Here is a 21,368-nt window from a genome sequence, read left to right as displayed (position 1 = left end):
TCATAGAACAATTGATATATTAGACATAATAAATATTACATAACCATCAGGATTTTGGCAGTGGAAGTTGAAGCTGAGAACTTTCACTTTTTTCATTATTAAATGATTTTTTTTTTTTAACCCTGGAATCACCAACTTCACATAGCTTGATGATGTATTTAAATCATAAGAATGAAGAGGGAAGCTTCCACAGATTTTATAAGAACACGTGAATACTTGATATATACTATACAGCATTCACATAAAAAATAAGAAAAAAATGTTTACGAATGATGATAAGTATAGCCAGTTTTCACATTTTTTTCCAGTGCTCAGAGCATTTTTTTTTTTTTTCCCCTCCAGGACAAGTTTCTGCTGCAGCGACTCCCTCTAGCAGCTCCGTGAACCGAGGAAAGGGAACGGAACACCAAACCCATCCTTTCCAGTAAACAAATGGTAGGGAGCAGGAGGAAAGTTTAGCCAGGAGATCAAAAAGAGCGGGGATTTTTTTGGGGAGTGGTTGGATGGATTCATTCCAATCCCAAGTCCCTTCTCCTCCCGCCTCCCAGCCTCTCCTCTCAGTGCTCCTTTGCCCCCACCCTCCGCCCCTGCTTTCTGCCAGAGCTGTGCCAGCAGCGATCTTTAGAGCGCACAGAAACGGCAGTCCCAGCGAAGGGAAAAGCTCAGGCCGCGCCAAAAGCATTTAGTTTATTCAGGACCGATCATGAAGTCCAATGAAATCAACGTTGGTCAATAACCTGGATTTTGTCGTCTCGATTGCCTCAGCTGACCCTAGCAGTAAGCCCAGTCAAAGGGGCGGCCCCGCACCTCTCTGGGAGTTGGTATGCAAAATAGTTACGTCAGATGATGGGGGCGGGGCACGCCCGGGTTGAGTGGCAGCAGCTTTTGCTGTGGGAGGAGGCGCGAGAATCAGCCTGGTTCAGTGACTGAGACAAACTGGAGGTGAGAGGAGCTGGTGCTGTCCACTGCGCTGTCGGTGCTGAACCTGGGACGCGAGCGGACGGGTTGCTCTAGCACCTTGAGGCAACGCCCTCTTGCACTCTCTCTGCCCTGCGGGACCCGCTTCACCAGCAGGACCATATCAACTTGACAAAGGAGTGTGGTATCCGACGTGGGAGAGAGTCCTCTGTTTGCCACCTAGGCTCCCGTTCAAGCGTGACTTTGGAGATTTCTATAGTTTTAGACCAAACTATTTTCCTCTTTTCCCAGCTGAAACGATCTTTTAGGTTTTTTTTAAAACTATTGTTATTATTGTGATTTATATATCCACACCGTTTAGGAATCTTTCTGGGAGACTTTTCTGACTCTTAAAATAAGGTAAGAAAAAGAATATTATAAATTATTACAAATGGGGGAGAATCCAGAGTACTATACAAAAATTTAAAAAGCAAGTTGTGATTTTTATAATTTGAAACGGGACTTTTGGCAATGATTGCAATAATTATTTTAATAATTACTACTACTATTTTTATTACAAGAACATCAGTTGGTGATTAAGCACTGAATCCTAGAGGGGAAGTTGAGGGTGTGTGTGTGTGTGAAGTTAATGTAATCAGGTTACATCCTGGTTTATAAATACAAATTTGTATAGCAACACTTCCAGCATGGCTCGAGAAACAAGAAACATTCAATGCAAGCCCCAAATATGTTAGTAAATTACATTAAATAAATCAACCAACAAGTTGTTTAAAACAAATGTAATCTTAAAAAATATTTGAGTGGATTAATCTCTGATTAATCAAGATTACTTCTGAGATCTATGGCATAGACTGCAAAGTAGAGAGCTTTCTTAACATTTTTGAAGGGGAGGTGGGAGGGATAAGAGCATTTATACCATGTTGGGTGCATTAGATGTGTTATTATGCAGTAGATCCAAATAAAACTTGTGAAACTCATTCTCTGAGAATTCTACACCCCAAGGTCATGTGTATTTCCAAGTTGGGGGCTGTTTATTCTGCTATTGACTAGCAAATGTCTTCACCTCCCCACCCCCTCAGGTTAGAGGTGGATGTAAATGAGAAGCTCTGATTTAATAATACAGTATTAGCTTGTATTATAGCCGCTACTGCTGTTGGTAATTGAATGGAACTGGGAAGCGTGGGCTGAGAAAATGTCTCGCTATTTCAGCAATGTTTAACCTCTTGCATGTTTAACAGAGAGCTTTTCTCTACTTAGGAGATTTTCTTTTGAAGCTATGTTCCTTTTGTCAATTGGCAATGTGTTTTGAGTGTGTATGAAGAAAGAATTCAGTACAGAAAACCACTGAACAGTACTTCTCATAGTGAACAATTATTAAATGATGGAAGTTAACTGTGCTCTGTGTATTTCTTATTACTATTCATTACTTTATTTGACAGGCATGATGTTTGTCTGAAAAATAGAATTATTAATTTTCATTTATGTCATTTAGTGACATTAGATTAAGAATAAATGATGGCTGGAAAAACATAGAGGAGAGGTTTACCTTCCAGGGAGAGAGTTCAGGTTGCAACTAGACATCCTATCTTAATAGGAACATGTAAAATATAAGCTGTTTCAGACTTAATAAGTATCATTCAACTGACTAGGGCTATGTTTTTCAGCAACTCAAGAGTATGCTAATTTTTTATATTATTTGGCTATTTAAAATTATCATAAAAATTTCTGTTCTAGTTGCATTACACTTACCAAGTATGAACTTTAGCTTTAAAGTTTATGACTTAAAATAGTTCCTCTGCATAGAGATTTTTCATTTTATTTACAGCACAGTACTACATGAGAGTGATTGTTACAAGAAATGGATATTATTGCAAACACTATAGGCTAAATGTAAATCCCCTTAAGTTGTTCTCATGTTTTACCCTGAGCAGATTGTTCTTTGTAGGATTCCTGTTAGTCATGTGATCTTACATTAAATATTGGTACAAAATTTTTAAACACTGAACAGGTAGAGAGGCAAAGGAGGATATATGAAACACTGGGCCATGAAACTCCTACCAAACATCCTCCTTTAAATTAATTTAGAATAATTATTTTCTTCAATACATTTTGAAATTTTTTTAAAACTATGTGAGTATAAGCACTCTGACTATGGAATTTCAAATGGCTTCTTTTAATTTCAGTTTTCTTTTCTTTACTGAAATATCAATATATTTTTAATTTTATAACTTACTGGAAAGGCAAGAACAGAAATAAACACTATGCTCACCTAAATGTATTTCAGTATCTCATTGATTTCTTTTTGCATAAAGTTTTTTAAGATGTGTATCTTCGTTTGAGTATAAACAGTTCCCCTGAACTACCAGTATCAGGAATTCTTTCAGATGAAGTTTAGTGTTGTCACAGTGAGATGGTTAAGCACTAAAATCAAAGTATGCTATTGTCAATCATGAAACTAGTAGTTTCAATGAGATTTAACATTTAAAATATTAGAAACATTTTTCATGATTTTTTTTACATTATTAGCTTTTATATCTTAGTTCTGAGGTAAGGTAAAATTAGATAATTAGATGACCATGATAAGCCCAAACTTAGCACATAGGGGATGCTGTTTGGATACAGAATACAACTCTTACTGTAAACAAATAAAATTGCCAACTTTGAGGACACCTATTAAAGATATTTAAATGTGGTGACTCTTCATAAATTTTTTGCTACACCAAAAAATGACCATATTTTGGAGTTACAACTTGTCCATGTGAAATTCAAAGGAATATTCAATGGCACTATAGATAGCCTGCTAAAGCATGAATTCATTTCATTGCATAGGTTCTATTAAGTACATGCAGCAGTTTTTACTCCAAGATGATGAAGTTTTATCAAATGTATAGAAAAATTACTGAACTAATATAATCATATGTCACATGACAAGCTCAAGTTGTCTTTCTTAATTGCATCTTGGTTTCTTAAAACACAGTGAGCTTCTCGAAACTTTAAAAATGATATTACTGGGTAGATGTCTTTTTTTCTTATAGATAAGATGAATAACTATGCAGTTTGATAATATTTAAGACAAAGATGAAACAGTTGTTTTTTTAAAAAATCTATTAACTAACATGTACAGTAGAGAATTAAAGAAAATAATAATAAACCAGAAATGTGTTAAAAAGTTTTAGGGGATTGACTTTTTAAAAGTAATTTTTAAATTATACTTAAGAGATTATGCAAATTATAGTTTATTGAGATTTTTCTTTGAATAATAGCAATTTTTCATGTTTAATTCTCATTTGTAAATGAGACCAAAACACCTTCAATAATATATTTCTACCAATTCTGCCCCAAACCCAATCCCCCTAATAACTCTAGTATTTTTATTACTTAAGGTATTATAAAGTTTTAAACCCTCATGTGAACTAATAGGCCAGAAAAAAACGCTTCCTGTTGTTAACATTATTGTAACAGCCATGTGACCAATTATCTTACCAAACAGACTTAATCACCTTCTGCTTCAACACCTCCATTGTCCTTTGGGCCTAGACTAGTTAAGGTGAACTGTGGGGTCCCTTGTGGAAAATCCTAATTTTCCCATTAAATTGGGAACACCACAACATTCACAACAAAACAATTGGTCCCTTTGTGCTTTAATCACTTTAGTACTGAGGAAGTTAATATTAGTATAGTAGATGAGAGAGTATTTTTGATAAATTCAGAATTCCAATGAGTTTTAATATGTTTTTTAGAGACAGTATTAAATAATAGTATGAGTGTGTGATATAATGAGTATGTATGTGTGTACATTGTGTGTACAGTGTGTGTGTGTGTGTGTGTGTGTGTGTGTGTACATATATATTTCTTGGTGTACTCTACCACAAACCTGCAGTGGGAATGATCTTAAGCAAGTTCAAGAAATGCTACTTAATACAAAAAAAATTCACTTAACAAGCTATAATGCAATATAGATTTTTAGTAGCAAATGTGTCTTTTTGTTGTTATTTTTATTTAGGCTGTTACGCTTTAGTACACACCAATTTTTTGCCATGAAAATGTCATTCATAAGCTCTCATGGTGTGATTGGCAAGGGAAGGGACAACTGGAAATGAAAATTTGCCAGAAATAAGCAGCAGAATTGATGTGTACGTAATGAAGAGTTTATAGTACCACATCAATTCTGAAAAAAAAAAAAATGAGTGCTGATGAAGGATTTGAAAGTTTCTATCTCTAAAAGAGATACATCGGGTTTACTTCATATACATTTTGGGGTAATAAGCCATGCACTTCTAAAGGATACAGCGGGAATATCCCTATACCTAAGATATTTTGATTCCTTGTGTATCAGTGTTTTCATGCATAGATGTCATAAAATGTGGGAAGAAGAGCAGCTTAACTCTGAACTTTCTTGCTCTAAAACCAAGTAATTAATATTAATTTAATGTAGCTTTTGGTATCAAATTATGTAAATCTCTAAAGCAAAGTAGTTACTTAGTGAGTTCATTTGCATGTCAATACGGAGAATATTATTCCAACTCCTAACTGGTTCATAGCACTGCTAGCAATTCTAAAACACAATGCAAAAGATTTGAAAATACTTTTCTCGTTCAGTTTTATTTAAATATATCCATTGTAATTGACAGTTAAGAGAAACTTACTTTAGTGATATATTTTTTCTATGTTAGTAGCACTAAGGTAGCAATTAAAACATACATACAGTAGCAATTAAAACATACAGGTCTGAACTAGGTTCCCCAAAGATGATGATGAAATGGAAATAACTTGCCTTTCATGATTGGACCACTTCCACGAAACACATTAGGTAGTGTTCTAATGACCATCCAGGCTTTATCTTTTATAATTTCGAAAACCCTCAAAGTAAAGATGTTTTACTAACATGAAGTGGCAATGCCCCCAGGTACTCTGTAGATATGTGCCCCATTTTCTCAAACTATAGTAATTGCTGTGATCCTGACATCAACCAGAATCTGAACTGCCTCGTTTAGGATTAAGGAGGGGGGTTCCATTCATCTTTCCAAAGATAGAAAGAGAGTGATTTGCGACTAATAAACACATTTGCTGTCTCACAGTAAATTGTGTATTGATACTTGAGCATAAAGTTTTTGAGCCTGGAGCCTTGCTTATGACAAGAAGAAGACAGAAAGAAATACCATTCAAAGTATTAATACATATACATATATTTTATTCACATATATGTACATATATATTTTACTCATATTAGGCTATTTTATTTACATTAAGTCTAACATTTGTATAACTGAAAAATTAATATTGTCCTCATTTGAAATATGAGAAAATAGATGCTCAGATCAAAATTGTACGCCTCTCCAGGTTCTGATCACACAACTAGGAACAGGTGGATTAGACAATCATACCTAACTCATCCCTTTTGCAGCTATACTGTGCACTCCAGCACCTCTGTTTAGGTCAAATATTCAACTTGGTGTGTCTTATTTAAAACTATGCATTTTTTGTGGGACTTTTCTTTACTAAATGTGAATCCACCTTTACTCTTTCCCCAAGTCTTTCACTTAATTATTAAGTTATATAGAAATGATTTTATGGCATTTATTTTTTAGTACTCACACTTTAGAACGCACAAAGGTTTTAAGAAGTTTTTCCTTTGTATTTAATATTAGAAAGATGCTACATTGCTTGATATCATTTACCATTAATAGCAGTAGGGACAGACAATATTTCCCTTTCCAAGTTAAATAGAATAAGAACAGTAGAATACACTTTAATATGTTCAAAGAGTTCTAGGTTCCCCCCCTAAAAAGTCCTTCTGAATATCAAATACAAAGACATCTTGAACTTCAGCCCACTTCAGGCAATTACCACTTGTGTCCTATTCAAACCTTCAGACTAGTTAGCTACTAATATTTTAAATAGACTGTGAGATGAAATAAAGCAATCAAAATAAAAAGAGGTAGTCTAAAGTGGGTTCTTGAACACTTAGGAAACACTAAATACTGCATTTATTGTTTTTTAACTCTATTTGAGGTATGAAGGGAAACATTGACCACTAGCTGATGCTCTTTGTTTTCATAGAGGATTAAGCTCACTGAGTAGGAGAAGAGGTAAATACTGTTGGCCATAATTATAACACACTTCCCAGGTGAGCCACAGAGTTGCATCAGATTCCCTAGTGAATCCTCATTACCCAAGTTTTGGGTTGTCCTTATTAAATGGATCCCAAAGGAGATAGAAAAGTTTGATTTATAGAGGAAATTAACTTAAACGTGAAAGACAATACAGCTTTTATTAAATATTTTACATATCAGTTAGCAATATTGGTGCTTTACTTTTGAAATGAAGCCTGGTATAAAAGTTTTTAATCTTGACATTTCTGAACTATTTTGTACACTATTCATTTGACTCGCTGCTCCTCATTCTCTGTGGAGCACTGCAGGAAGTCTGTTCACTCCAACAGTTACAATTATTCTCTCTTCACAGATATCTTCCAAATATATAGCTCTGGCCCAGATCTGAACTCCATTAATGTATTTACAAAGGTCTGCTGGACATTTTAACTCTGATTTCATGGTGACAGCACAAACTCCATGAACTTATCATCTCATCCTTAATGTGGTCTCCCATCCTAATTTTTTTGTCTGTCAGTTAATGACACACTTACCTATTCACCTAGGTCTGAAAAACTCACAGGTGTTTTAAACATACAGCATTCTTACTATACTATATGCAGGGACTCCCTAAGTTTTGACATTCTTCCCTTTGTTATATAACTTTACCTAATTCCTATTTGCTATTCCCTCATCTTATCACTTTTACCTTAACCCACAATATCCCATCTCAGTAGAAATTATTTTGACACTCTCTACATTGATCTCCCTGATTCTTATTTCTTCCTGCAGTGATAATAACAGATGACAAAAATAGAAAGTAAATTTTTTAAGCAATTCATAGTGTATCATACAATATGCTAAGTATTTATAAACATCATTATATTCTATATGCACAACACCATATGAGGTAGATAGCGAAAGACCAAAGCTTAAAGAGTGACATTGCCCACAGAGTTGGGACTCAGACCAAGCTCTGTCTGAAACCAGCTGCCTGATTAATATCACTATTCTTACTGATACAGACTTCATATCTCTTCTAGATTCCTCTCAGTTAAAGTAAGCTTTTAATTGTCACTGTGTTCTTCAGAAATCATCAGTGGATCTCTAATTTTTACTATATTAAGTTGAAATTCTCTATTTGTTGTTGTTATTGGTTCTATAGCTTGCGAGTAATCAATTTGATTTTCAATTTTCTCATGTGTGCAATGCACGTATGTAAAACAGAGATGGATCAAAATATAAAGTATGATTCCTTTCCTCTGCACAAAACCAGTGTCCTGTCTGCACTGTTGTGTGTTCAAGAATCTCCACCTACATCTCACTTCTTTATTTTCAGCCAAGTTTTTAAATAATATAAGAGCACATTGTGCTCATATGTGCTTTCCAGAGGCTCCAGTTTTTGTTGCAATTAATGTCAAGTTAGCATCACCTTGGATATCACCAAGATCTGTATTTTTTTCACATGTACATATTTGTTTTCTATTGTTGTATAAAAATTGCCATAACCTCAGTGGTTTAAGCATTTATTATCTCAGTTTCCATGAGTCACAAGTCTGGGTTTAGACTAGCTGGGTCCTCTGCTTAGAATCTCACATCAAGTTTTCAGCCAGGAGTGGGCTCTTATTTGAGACCCAGGTTCCTCCTCTAAGATCACTGGTCATTGGTAAGATTTTTTCTTCCTCCCTCCCTCTTCCTTCCTTTCCTTCCTTCCTTCTTTCCTTCCTTCCTTCCTTCCTTCTTTCTTTTCTTTTCTTTCTTTCTTTCTTTCTTTCTTTCTTTCTTTCTTTCTTTCTTTCTTTTTTTTCTTTTCTTTCTTTTCATCTCAGAATCCATAAAATTTTATTTTGTCAAGGCCAGATAAAAATTTCACTGATTCCTTCAGTTTCTGATCCATAAATCTGCTTTTAAAGGGCCCACCTCATTAGGTCAGGTCCAACTACAATAACCCCCTTTTTGATAACATTAGCTTAGCTGACTTCGAACCTTAATTATGTCTTAAATCTCTCCTCCTTTCCATGTAATGTAATAACCACAAGAACACTGTATCATTTTGTCATCTTCCATTGGTCAAAAGCAAGTCAAAAGTTCTACCTACACACAAGATGAGGGGATTATACAAGACTGTGGGTCATTGGGATGCATGTAAGAATTCTGCCTACTATACCTGACTCAAGTTCTGCTTGAACCTTAGAACCTTTTCTCTATTGCTGTTGTCCCACGAATCTCCAGCATTTATGACCTGAACTATGCAATGAACAGTCTGGTGTGGCTTTTGGATTTTTTATCTGTCTTAGGTTGTTCTTCCTAATTAATCTTAAGGTCTTTTTAATGGAAGAATCCTAGGAATTCCTTCCATGTGTGCAAAACTTTGTGGTTTAAAATTACTTCATTTACGTATTATACAATCATCATTGAAGTTTATCCTTTATGTCTGCCTCTATTATGTTTTGTACATGTAATTTATGCTCATGGATTGGTTAATGTTTTTAGATTCTAGGTTTTGTTAATCTATTCTGTTTTTATTTATTTATTTTTTTGGCCTTTGGTCTCTGATGAATTGAAAACCACACAAAGGGTTTATTATTATTATCTTATTTATGCAACATAGAATCTTTCCATGCAAATCAGGGGTTTATATTTAATATTATGCTTTATATATTATATAGAAAATGAAAACAATGCAATAAATTATATTTACTTTGAAAGAAAAACTTTACATTTTAAAAGAATGTCATCTTCAAAAGAATATCACATTTATGATACTAATAATTTTGTTCTTATTTATTTGATCTAAAAATTGGTAAATATTTAGGTAATTATTTTTATTTACATTTGTTATACAAAAAATTTTATTGCACTTACATCTTTTATAGTTTTCATACAATTATGGTAATTTTATCTTGACAAAAGCTAAAGAAAATTAACTAGTATATCAATTCAATTTTAAATTTAATAAACAGTAATTTTCTTAAAAACATTAAAACATATTTAATATAAAATAATCATTTCAATAAACATAATTAAGTGCTTACTGTGTTTCAGGTGCCCTTTGGGGTGCTGGGAATTGAGTGAGAATGATAGAAAGTTCCCACCCTATTCTTTCTGTGGAAAGACAGACAATAAGCAAACTAATACAGACAGAAGATCATGTTTGTTAGTGGTAAATGTCATGATCAAAAGTTAAACAGGTAAAGGATTACTAAGGAATAAAAGTGGTATCTAAGGTAGGGGTTATCTTGGGTGTGAACTCTGGCATTCTGTGGTGCCCATTAAGTAGTTTCTGATAAACTGACATTCCTTATGGATATTGTGAATAATGTTGCAATGGATGTGAGGATGAATATATCTCTTTGGGATGCTGCTTTTAATTTTTTGGATAAATAGAAAGAGTTGGATCAGTGGATCATATGATATTTATATTCTAAACTTTTAAGGAATGTCCATACTGTTTCCCATAGCGCCTGTATCATTTTACATTCTTGTCAACAATGCACGGGGTTATTGTTTTTTCCTTTTTTTTTTTCTTGTTTGATAATAGACCTCCTAACAGGTGTGAGGAGCTAGATCATAGTGGTTTCAGTCTGCATTTCCCTGATGATTAGTGATATTGAACAACTTTTCATGTACTGTTGGCCATTTATATATATTCTTTAGCATATCTCTTATGACATTTATGAATGTCAAATTATTGCCAAAATCCAAAGGCTCCCATCATGATGAAAATTATTATTTTTTTAATTATTTTTTTTTTTTTTTTGGTTACTGAAAATTAGCATCCTTCTTTGCTTGGCACTAAAATATGTTTGAAATGTGTTATTTAGATTAATTTTTCCTTCCACTTTTAAATACACTATACAGAGTAGATATTGTAACCAAATTCTGGGACTTGAAGCTAATTTCTGAAAACTAGTTTGTACTCAGTGCATTGTATAGCTTATTTGTTCAGAACTTCACATTCTTTCATAGAAAACTTAAGGGCTTTAAAATCTGTGGTCCTTTGAGGCAATGATCCAGTGAGCTGGTATTTATGTCAAGTGATTCATTATCCTAGACACTATGGCATTATTAGGGGAAGAGAAATGCTTAGCATGCCTTTTGCGTTTGTGCACATGCTTGAGAAACCACAGTGTTTATTAAAATGTATGACATCATGGGACCATGTAAGGAAAATGCAAAAGAAATGTGATCTAGATACATCCACAAATTTATGAAATAAATACAGCAATTAGATGCACAACATCTCAGTCTTTTGGCAGAATCTCAAAAGTTGGTGCATTTACAAAAATCAAGAAGTATGACTTGAAAGAAATTGCACAAATTGTGGCAATGCTTTCCCTAAATTATTTCTTTTGGTGAGATTTCTCATAAAGTTATAATTAACTGAGCTAAAAAATTTTTTAAATGAAGAGAAAAATTCTAGAAATGCTTTGCATTTTAAGTCTATATATTTACAAGTAATGACAACAAATATTTAAAATAAATACCTTCTATGTTTATTTTCTTTGGACAAGTGTACCATTTTTTATTTACTGAAGCCTGAGGATGGGGAAAATCTTTCATTGAGTTTGTTTTCATGTCTGTGCACAAATAGTACAATTTAATTGATAATGTCTGGAGTAGAATTCTGTGCCCAGCTGTGAAAACAACACTTGATCTTGGCACTCGATTGGACATCTTGATAATTATATATGTTTTATTAAAAAATCTCTGTCAGGTTAACAACTATCTAAAAATCAGTAGAGGGAGCTCAAAAAGGCATTAAGGATATTTTGATACTACCTTTCTTTGTCACTATGCTTTCCTTCAAAAATTGTCTTTTTCACAACTATCATATGATCTCCCTGATATGAGGGAGAGGAGATGCAACATGGGGGGTTAAGGGGGTAGGAGAAGAGTAAATGAAACAAGATGGGATTGGGAGGGAGACAAACCATAAGTGACTCTTAATCTCACAAAACAAACTGAGGGTTGATGGGGGGAGGGGGGTTGGTGGGGTGGGGTTATGGACATTGGGGAGGGTATGTGCTATGGTGAGTGCTGTGAAGTGTGTAAACCTGGCAATTCACAGACCTGTACACTTGGGGATAAAAATATATTATATGTTTACAAAAAAATAAAATAAAAATATACAAAAAATTGTCTTTTTCATATGTAGGGAATATATCTTTAAGTGCAACATAACCTTTTTGAAATTGTGAGATTCATGGTTATTTAAACACTTAAAGAATCTTCACCACTTCTCCCAATTTTGGGGGGTCCTTATTTGTAATAGAAGGTAAACAGGATTGATTTATAAATTGTTGGAACACAATAAAGACCCCACTATGTGATAGCAAATCTTTCCTGCCCCAGTTTTTAGATCTTAGCACAGGGTCCTTGATCCAGAAAAAAGAACATCAGAAATAGATGCCTAGTATGCTTTAATGCCTTAATACTATAAAGCATTAGTTGGCTTGAATTAAATCTGTGATAGTGTTTTAAAGATTTTATTTATTTATTTGACAGAGAGAGTACAAGCAGGGAGAAAGTCAGGGAGAGGGAGAAGCAGGCTTCCTGCTGAGCAAGGAGCCTGATGCAGGACTCAATCCCAGGACCCTGGGATCATGACCTGAGCTGAAGACAGATGCTTAACTGAATGAGCCACCCAGGTGGCCCAAATCTCTGATAGCCTTAAGAATAAATTGGGTCATCTCTGAAAATGTTACTGGTTAGCCTAGATATACTGGACTTAAACATAGGTTTGTGTTCTAGCCAGGACCTGTGGCAGCATCCTTCTAAACTTCCAAAAACCAAAAAGCACAAAGGTAGAGGACATCCATCCTTAGAAGTTCCTAAGCAGTCCTGATGTTTTCAATTAGCAATTTCATACTGAGAGTCAAGTCCCATTTTTATATATTTCATAAATTTTGAAATTAGGAACTCTCAGGTTGTTTTTGATTGGGACTTGCTCCACAATTTTCCAGAGTTTTTCTGAAAATATAAAACTTGGTAATTTAAAACATTTTTTCAAATTAAAATTTTAATTTTTTTTTCTCTGCATCAGAAAGTATTAAATATATCCCAAAGGTTCAACTGAAAACTTAGCATGGATTTTTAAGAATGAGTTATTATATAGCAGCATTCTTGAAAAGGAAGGCAAATTTTATTACTAGTAACTTCTTTTTTTTTTTTTAAGATTTTATTTATTTATTTAAGAGAGAGAGAGAATGAGAAAGAGAGAATATGAGAGGAGAGAGGTCAGAGGGAGATGCAGACTCCTTGCTGAGCAGGGAGCCTGATGTGGGACTTGATCCCAGGACTCCAGGATCATGACCTGAGTCAAAGGCAGTTGCTTAACCAACTGAGCCGCCCAGGCATCCTGTACTAGTAACTTCTTAACATGGTTTCAGTGTGATAGTATTATTCTGTCCTGACTAATGATAAATTAATAGATTCTTTCCTTTCATAATGACATTTTTTGGAATTAATTGCCATTTTGCATGGGACAGTTAAATTTAATAGTAATATATATGATTTATTGAGATCATATTAAATATGCATTTTAGTAAAATTTACATATTATTAATTGCTTGCATGCAGTTTTATATGAATGTTGAGTGATGTATAAACTTTGAAAAGGTGTATTTGAAATCCATTCGAAGCTTTTATTGTTATTTTAAAATTTCCCCAGAAGTTGAATTACTTGGTAAAGTCAACTGATTATACTTAAGTTTAGAAATGGCTATTGCTGTATTATTCTCTATAATGATTTCAATAGATTTAAGCTAGTAATGCTTGAGATATTTGATCATAGTGTTACATCTTATGATTTTGATAATTTAACAGCAAAAAAGGTGTGTGCTCTAGGACGATATATTAAGAATTCTATAATTTTAGCCATATTTTCCATGCAAGCTGATTTTTTTCAGTGTTTAAGGTCTTAAATAAAAATATATTAGGCCCACCACATTTTTCTAGAAAACACTTGGGTTTCTCAAGTAGGTAAGATTTCCTCAAAATGACTCATGTCTTGAATATCTAAGATTCTAAAGAAAGATAGTATACCAGTGCAATCTTGATTATTCATTATTTTTTAATAAAGAAATTCTACAGTTTTGCAAAAGCAAAATCACCATGCATTAAAACTTTCCCTAATTTAAAGGAAAATAAAACTAGATTTATTTATTTATTTATTTATTTATTTATTTATTTATTTAAAAGATTTTATTTATTTATTTGACTGACGGAGATCACAAGTAGGCAGAGAAACAGGCAGAGAGAGAGGAGAAAGCAGGCTCCCCACTGAGCAGAGAGCCCGATATGGGGCTCCGTACCAGCACCCTGGGATCATGACCTGAGCTGAAGGCAGACGCTTTAACCCACTGAGCCACCCAGGCACCCCTAAAACTAGATTTATTAATGTAATCTTATTTGGGTTTTCATTCAATTCTTATTGTTAAATGAGGGAGTATCAGGACTTCTATTTCTAATATATTTTAAATATTTTATCTTAGAAATATGTCAGACTAGACATTATATTGAAACTGACTTACAAATTAAGTACAATCATGAGGTGTTTTCTTATAGGAACAAAAATATTCTTAAAAATTTTATCATTTTTCTAATAAAAATCAAATATGTATGTATCTATACCAATGTATATAAAATATATAGAAAAATTAACTGAATCTACATTGACTTTTCAGAAGAAGGAATCTTTATTATCATCTAATTTAATAATGAGAAAACAGAGATTAGGCCATTTAATTTTAATTGAGGTTAGACTCAGCTGTGTATGGAGTTCATTCCAGTCACTGCACACTTCCAGATTTTTGTGTATAATCCCAAACAAGATACTTTCAGACATTTCATTTCTGGAGTAGAGTTGTACTTGTGAATGCTAGAAGTCTGTTTGTGAACCTTATACCTGTAATCATATGGTGAAGGTACATACAGAAGGTTTTGATTTTTAATTTGCAATATTTTTCCTGACAAACTTTGGTAGAGTAATGTCAAACACTTTTTTTTTTTAATATATATGCTTTTCAGGCTGGGTAATACATGTGGTACTTCTTCAGAATTTACCCTTTGTAATCCTTACAGCACTTAGAATTTCAAATTATATAAATTGTATTCACTTGTAAAGTGGCTTGGTAGTCATTCCTCTGGAAATATAAGTGAATAATGCTTGACTCAAAAATCCAAAGTATGGTACTAAATCACATGGATTTCAAGAAATTTTGGATCATTTTTTTGGCTACCTTGTGGAATACTTTTATATGCTTAAGATAAAAATGATTATTTCTTTGGGGGTTTGGAGGGTGAACTACATACATGATGATTTATTATAGATAGTGAATACTCGTCACTATTATAGATAGTGTATACTCTAATCATGTTTACCTTAAAATAAGTACTATTCTATTTTATATTATATTTATTTATATTTATATGTGATATATCCACTAAAATCCCCAAGTACATTGAAATTTTTATACCTACTAATATGTCAATAAGTACATTTTCAATGGAATGTATCAAAAGTTGATGAGCTGGGGGAACCAGGTGGTGGGTATTAGAGAGGGCACGGATTGCATGGAGCACTGGGTGTGGTGCAACAACAATGAATACTGTTACGCTGAAAAGAAATAAAAAATTTTAAAAAAAAAGTTGATGAGCCACTAGAGTCATTCACATACTAAATATAATGGTTGAAAATGCAATAGAGTTCTAACTAACTGGAGACATAAAAGGAGTTAATATGACACAATAAATATCACACTAAAAAAATACTAATAGTGCATCTTATCTCATTTTATTTTGAATTGTGTCTGAGAATTTTTTAATGGTACACTTACTGTGTTTATCTGAGGGGAGAATTGGTTAACTAGTATGGAATGATCTTTTATAAACTCATCTAGAATGATAAAGTTCTGATAGTTTCAATTTTTAAGTATATATGTATTAGTTTTAGTTATCAAATTTAGCTTAATGTTGACCAGTAATCTGCCATATTCTAGGTAAGTCAGATTGTGATTTAGGTAATGAGGGTGGGTCAGTCATACAGGTACATATGACTGTCACTTACCTAAGTGGTCTATATAGTTAGAACATTAATTTTGTAAATACAAATGAATAAGAAATAGACAAACTAAGGAAAGAGTACAAATAATAAAAAATTTTTCTAGAAAACCTCTTCAGAGAAAGGATAGTGGATTGATATCAAATAGAATTTTAACTTAAATGATGCATAAAAATGTGAATTCAATTTGTACTTTTCACTCTATTTTTAAATTTTCTCATGGCAATAGAGTAAATTTATAATTCTGTACTACAAAGCAATCTTACAGCTTTTATTATAGGACGATTTGGAAAAACCAAGCATCAAAGAACCACCATAGTTTTAAAATCCAGTTTTTAGGGGTGCCTGGGTTGCTCAATGGTTTAAGCCTCTACCTTCGGCTCAGGTCATGATCTCAGGGTCCTGGGATCGAGCCCTGCATCTGGCTCTCTGCTCAGCGGGGAGCCTGCTTCTCCCTTTCTCTCTGCCTGCCTCTCTGCCTACTTGTGATCTATCTCTGTCAAATAAGTAAATAAAATATTAAAAATAAATAAATAAATAAATAAATAAATCCAGTTTTTGCTTGCTGTTGAGAAAACAGCTTCGTGTGAAATGTTTCTTAATGTTAGACTTGATTGGTATTATTTGAAAAGAAACATTTCAATGTTAAGTGAGTCAGAGTGACCTAAAAAGATGTTTGGAAACTAATTGCCAGCTAAGAATATTTACTAAATTTTGAAAAAGTAAAAATTAGAAAATTAGTGAAATCAAAGTTAAGAAGGGTCTAGAGAAACATAATAACTAAATGTAATGTGATGTCCTCAATGAGACCTTAGAAAAGGAAAAAGACATTAGGTGAAACTAAAGAAGTCAGAATAAAGTATGGACTTTATTAACTTTGGTTAATAGTAATATATTTGTCTTGATTTATTAATTGTGATAAATGTGTCACACAAATATAAGATGTTTACAATAGGGGATTGAATGTTGGCTGGCTACATGGCTATCTAACATGGGATATGTACTATCTATGCAACCTTCTGCAACCTAAAACTTATAAAATGAGTTAGACATTAAGATAATGTAAAACAAAACTATGTTTAGCTATAAAACAAAGCTATGTTTAGCTATAAATATAGTGATTTATTTTATGGGCAGTTAGTAATTTTATGGTAGAAAATCACAGATCTGAACATATTTGTTTTTACTCCTCTTTATAAGGAACATGGGAATTATGACAGAATGTCATTATTAAGGAATATATTTTAGAAAGGAAACTCTATATTTGATTTTTCCAAAAAAATAGATTCACCCCAAAATTTAGTTACTTCAGTTAAAGAGGAACCATTCTTTAGATACATTCAGTGATGATGATGATAGATAGATAGAGAGATATACAGAGACACAGAGAGAGAGATGGAGATGATACAGATAGATAGATAGCCCTATTCAAGTATAAGAAAGAAAATAACATTACATGCTTAATGGGTTAAGGTCTGAATTCCAGAAAATCATTATAATTTCCTTCACTATAATGCTATATGGATAAGGAATTATTATAATTTGATGCATTTCAGTAACTTTTTTGTTTTTTTGTTTTTTTTTTGAAATTTTTGTAAAAATTTTAGTTACTATAGTGCAATTGTAACATATTTTTAGTTTATTTATGTATATGTTAAAATACAGCATAAACTACTATTTCAAAGTATATTCACAGATATTTAGTGCAAAAATATCCCACATGAAAAGTCATCTTTTGGGGGGTTCCAGGGAGCCACAGTTAGTTAAGCCAGACTTGGTTTTGGATCAGGCCATGATCTCAGGATTCTGATATCGGGCCCCACTTCTAGCTCCCTGCTTGAGTTTCCCTTTTCCTCTGCTCCTCCCCTCCATGCTTGTCCTCTGTCTCTGTCTCTCTCAAATAAATAAATAAATCTTCTTTAAAAATCACTTTTTAAGAAAGTTTAGGAAATTCAATACAGTCTCACCACCAGCTTTTAAGAATCATAATACATTTTAGGGTGTTAAAATCTTTACAATGAAAAACGGCCTGAGGGGCAACTGGCTGGCTCAGTGGGTAGAACATGCGACTCTTGATCCTGGGGTCATGAGTTCAAGTTCCATGTTGGGAGTTCAGTTTTGTTAAAAAAGAAAAAGATCTTGAAGTATGGTAGAAATTATTATTTCTCACCAAATTTTTAAAATTCACTTTACTATTTGAGCATACACAGAGATTACACTGTCTCATCCTCTTGAAGTTAGGTGTGTTCATGTGACTTGTTTGGCCAGTGAAAAGGGCATAGACCTAATAGGAGAACTCCTGTCAGTGTTTATTAGCTGGTGCCTGATTGTCTATATTTTCTTCCCCTGCAATGGCATATCCTGATGCTCATGTTGAGTGATGGTGTCATAAGATGGGGAACTCTTCATCAGGTCATTTTTATTTATTTATTTATTTTAGTAATTCCACAAAAAGACTTTTTTTCCTACCAACAATTAATGGATATATAGCACAGGCAAATATTCACTTTGAAAAACAAATAGGTTTCTGAGATTTGGAATTCTTTGTTATATAATGTAGGCAATCTAGACTATAAATACTATATAAAAACCTCTATAAACTTGCCTTTTTAAAGATATTTTGAAAATAAAGTTTTATTCCTGTCATACATACCAACACTATTCTATAAGCATTTTGCCCTAAATATTTCTAAATAGGCATTTTACTTTTCATTTCTTAAAACCCATTAAAAAGTTGAGATCATTATAATACTTCCATTTCATTATTTGTTAAAAAATAAATTCCAATTTTATGTGTATGTCTATATATGTAAATATGTATGTTTGTATGGATTTGCACTCGTGTGTTTGTTTGTGTGAATGTGTGTGTACAGGTGCTAGATGTGGGTTTATTCAAAATACTATTGTATTATACAGAAATTTATGTTTTTTAAAGAATTTTTCAGGATTCTCTCTTCTTAATTTAAAAACTATAACAATAATTCTGTGTGGATATCTCCTCTTTAGAATTAACTTTGCATTCTAAAACATATACTTTTGGGGTGCCTGGGTGGCTCAATGGGTTAAAGCGTCTGCTTTTGGCTCAGGTCATGATCCCAGGGTCCTGGGATGGAGCCCCGCATTAGCCTCTCTGCTCCGCAGGGAGCCTGCTTCCTCCTCTCTCTGCCTGCCTCTCTGCCTACTTGTGATCTTTGTCTGTCGAATAAATAAATAAAATCTTTAAAAAATAAAAATAAAACATATACTTTTATAAGCTTTGTTATAAGAAAACTCCAAAACAAAGAAATAGATTTATAAAAATAAGTTTAACAAACAATATTACAATAATATGTGTACCATGTATCAGATTTTACCCAATTCTTTTTGCTTTTCTTCATTGGTTCCTTGATGAAATATGAATTCGCTTTTTTCCTATTGATCGTTAGATATGTCTAATCAAATTTTCAAAATAATCATAATGTTTTTGATGTTTACAACCTCATCATGATGAAGCACAGCTTTGAATTGGTGTCATTTTCCAGAGCTGACAAAGTTATTTAAAAAATTAAGTTGAGTTTGGTTCCATACTAATCACACAGTCTGAGTGATTATATGCAACATAGTACACTCTGACATGTTTGATTGTAATGAATGGAATACAGTTCAAATAGTAACGTAGAAATAAATTTCCATTTGGAGTAGCCTTGTGGGAGAAAAGTTCAAATTAAATCCTCTTAGTGCATTAAAATGCAAATATAAGAAGGCAATCCAATTGAGTTACATCGATAATAGAACATATAACACAAATGGAAATTCCTCCCAAATAATTAAGTTATAGCTGTATAAATCACTGATGTGTGCATTTGAATTTTGTTCCTTTCGTGCATGCTTGAAAGTTCATTAACTTTGGATCACATTAGAATACGTTTTGTTTATCTCCTTCAGACCAGTCACTAGGCAAGTCCTTTCCCCCACTGAGGCCAGTGAAGACCCTTCGCTGCATTTCATTGCATTCAAAATCCAATAACTTTGAAATCCTAAGCTTTGAACTCTGTCAGCAGGTTCTGCTTTAGACATAATTATGGACCTTCCAAAACTGAGTCATCACCCTGATAGTTTCAATGTCTTGAATTTTCTCAGTAAATAATTTTGACTCCAAAATAAGCAGATATTGTGAGAATAGTAATGTTTACATACCAATTGTGTAATCTTGAGAGAAAATAAAAAGCTTTAGAGAAATTCTTCTTAGAAACTGTAAAAGCAAGCACTTCCGTGTGTGTGTATGTGTGTGTGTGTGTGTGTGTGTGTGTCTTTTAGAAGTCACATAAAATGTCATCTTAGCTGTTGGGATTTGAGATTCTAAGGCTTAGTCTTTTAAAGTGTGTATGATGATTCAAAGATTCAAGTACTTAAAAAATATGCAACTTATAATCACCATGAAAGCCAAGGTACACTTGAAGTAAGAAGAGAAAAATGGAAAGGAAATAATATGCTTTGGACATTTAAATCAGTAATGCCAATAATATGCAATTAAGATGGAGCATTTATGGTTTTTTGACAACTAAATATATATAAGATAGTCTTTGGTACAAATTCTGATCTTGAAAAAGAATCATCTGCTCCCAGATTTAAATTCTACAAGGAGCACTGGAAGGTAAAAATGTGAGCTTATAATTAAAAATTTAAAATAAAATAATTGAATTAAATCAAGTTAAATTTAATGTATAAAACATATAGAAATGCCTTGCTACAAATCAAGCTATAGTCAATAACTTTTAAAAGTGGATTTTTTTGGATCATTGCAATTTAATATCTTATAGTGGAAACAAAATGACCCAATTAAGTATAATTTGCAGATGGTTAATTATGAAAAGTGTAGGTGTTGTTTGAGTTAATATATCTAATGTTATCTATCACTGGATATCAGTATGTGTGTTTTCTTTTGTTTTGTTTTAGCAGAACATAGCCTGTTTTAAGAAACTGTTAAACAGCTATAGACATTGCATTTGAGTCTTTAACTGATTGTAACAATCAGAGAAATAGTTCAAGGATGAAGTAGTTGATTCTCTCATTAAAAATCAGAATACTAATAGTTGTCATTATTTCAGAGCCCAATGTGTGTCAGAGCAAATTTTTAGGTGTTGTGCATATATTATCTTATTTAATTCGACAACAGCCTCATAAAATGGTATGATTGCACAGGTGAAAGCTGAAGTAGAGAGAGGCTTAAATAATATGACTAACGTTTTATTATTAATAATTGACAAAAGTCAAAATCAAGTTCATGCATGTCTGAATGCATAGGAATGATAATG

General features: G+C 33.0%; 1 protein-coding gene across 2 annotated transcripts in view; it reads left to right on the top strand.

Moving 5' to 3' along the window:
- The first annotated feature begins 703 nt into the window (after positions 1-703).
- The window catches only part of FSTL5 (follistatin like 5), a 723,315-nt gene continuing 702,650 nt past the window's right edge, over positions 704-21,368 (top strand). For both annotated transcript variants that reach the window (XM_032863481.1, XM_032863472.1), the window contains exon 1: positions 704-1,317. The gene's annotated coding sequence lies outside the window, so the exon portion shown is untranslated. The remainder of the gene's footprint in view (positions 1,318-21,368) is intronic.

This window comes from Lontra canadensis, unplaced genomic scaffold (genome assembly GCF_010015895.1).
Source record: "Lontra canadensis isolate GAN:19392208 unplaced genomic scaffold, GSC_riverotter_1.0 scaffold1, whole genome shotgun sequence".
NCBI classification, from domain to species: Eukaryota; Metazoa; Chordata; class Mammalia; order Carnivora; family Mustelidae; genus Lontra; species Lontra canadensis.
Note: the sequence above shows the minus strand (reverse complement) of the source record. Positions and strands in the feature narration are given on the sequence as shown.